Source organism: Centruroides sculpturatus, unplaced genomic scaffold (genome assembly GCF_000671375.1).
Source record: "Centruroides sculpturatus isolate CEXI.00-Female unplaced genomic scaffold, Cexi_2.0 scaffold377, whole genome shotgun sequence".
Lineage (NCBI taxonomy): Eukaryota > Metazoa > Arthropoda > Arachnida > Scorpiones > Buthidae > Centruroides > Centruroides sculpturatus.
Window position 1 is genome coordinate 424886 of NW_019384711.1, and position 2475 is coordinate 427360.

A 2475-nucleotide genomic window follows, 5' to 3' on the forward strand; every position below is an offset into this window, starting at 1 on the left:
CAAACATCTTACAGAATGTGATATTGTGATATATATGTACAGTACTGTATATCAGATAAGAAAAAACATTCATTTAAATTTTCTTTCTCTTCATCACTGATAAGGAAGCTTAAACCATAGAGTATCTTCACTTTTTTAACTTTTATAGCATTTACTTTCATGCATAATTCTTCTCTTTTTAAAAAGTCAATAATTGGTTTTTTTGCTTGATAGATTTTTTATAAATTTTTTAGTGAAACTAAGCATTACTCAAGATTCCTTTTGAACTTTTTGCTCCTTTCAGTTGAAGGATTTTCAGTTAAAGTCCTTTCAAAAAATAAGATTCCAATTGCTTGGACTAGTTTGTTTTGCCATTGTCTTCCCATATGCTTTTTATTGTAAATTTGGAATATTTATCTGTGCTGTTATCATCCAAATTGATTTTCATTACCTTCAATGCTATTTCTGTTAAATATGCTTTGCTAAGCCCATTATTTAATCATATTAAAATCTTTAAATTCTGCTGACTTAAAAAAATTTTAATTTCCCATCAAGTTTGTTTTATGCCTGTTAGATATATATACATACACTTATTCTTCACCTTTAGTTCTCTCCTGTTTTGTATGTCACTGTATGTTTTGATTGATGATAGATATTAGAAACCACCACCACCCCTCAAAAGTAGATATATTTTCAGAAATTCCTTTTTATATGATGAATCTCAGAGAATTATTTAGAAGCCAACTGAAGGTTTGTAACCCATGTTAATTTTCTGCAGTGAATGAGAGTTAAGTAATTAATTCCTGAATCTGTGTTGTAGATATTGTAGGATCTATATTTTTTTTCTTGGTACAGTCAGTAATGATATTAATGACATTTATTTACTGTTGTTTACTTTCTAGGGCAGTCATTCCTCCATCAACAGCTATATGATACATTATACAATCTGACATTAACTATGTTAAAATTTTTTAAAATTTATTTTAACATTCATTCATTATTAAGTAAGAACTTCATCCAACAAATGCAAAAGTAGAAGAAAGCTATTTGAGGAAATATTCTATAATTTTTATTCTATTAAATTAATATATACTTGGATGGAATATTTCCTTCTATTAAAAAAAAATAACAACTTGCAAGAAAGCATAATTAAAATATTCTTTTTTAATTCTAAATTGTAAAATTTTGCATTTCAGTTTTCTTTTATATATTCTGAAGTTTATTTACTTCTGATGTAGTGAATATACAGGGTGTTTATAAATGAATGATGCAGTTTTAAAAATTAATCATAAATCTATTTATTACCTTATATGGGCAAACCTTACAGCATAAGCAATGGCAACTGTCCAAGTTCACAGGAATGTCCATGAGCTTCTTAATCATGTTCTTCACCAATGCTGGATTGGACATGCTACACTGTGTATGGGAAGAATTTGATTACCATGTAGATGTGTGATGTGTGACCATGGATGCACATATTGAAGGATTGTGATTAATGCATAAAAATCTTGGATAGTTGCCACTGCTTATGCTGTAAGGTTTGCCCATATAAGGTAATAAATAAATTTATTATTTTTAAAACTGCACCATTCATTTATAAACATCCTCTAATCCATTGTATTTATTCGTGTTGTTTGATGTAGTCAAGTGTTGTTTGTGAAATAAGATGTATGATTGTCTTAAGTTAATAATCCTTTCTTATGAAATTTCTTATAAAGTTATTATTTATATGTTGTTACATCTGTTTCAAATTTGTAATTTATAAAAATGTATTTGTAATGGTATAGAATTATTATTTAATATTTCTTTGATTTTATTTCTATTCTATAAGAGAGTTTTTTTTTCTTAAATATTAAAAATTTTTTTTGTAGATTGGCTGCTCTGAGAAATTAAAGTACTTTACTGTCCAGTGGAAATGAATAACCAATATGTATGTTCAGTTTCAATTTTGTGATTATTACTTATCTGAAAGATAAACCGTAAAAACATTACCTGCCATATTAACTCTGAGGCTGTGAATATATATTATAAAGGGAGTTTCTTTCAGTGAAACCTTCCGAAAACAATTTATTTCTATAGAGTTTATCACCTTTTGAGATTTGGCAAATTTTTGTTTTCGTAATAACTGCAACCATAAAACAGTTTTCATACTAGTACCTATCTGTGCCTTGCCTTTTTTTTTTATGCCAAATGTTTGTGATTCAAGTTGAATATATAAAATACATATTGCGCTGTAAAATTCAATGTATCCTGTAAATAAAATAAATAAAATATAGTCTTGGAAGAACTGTTAAAGTTGATATATTAATTTAGAACTTTCTAGTGTGTTATTGTATATTACTAGAATTTTCTAAACCATTATATGTATAATATGTAAAATTCCTTTTTAACTGTATATTGTGATTATGAAATAATATAAAATCCTTTTTTAAGAATAATTTATTAAAAACATATCTGATAATTTTTGGTGAATATTAGTATATCGCTATTAATTAA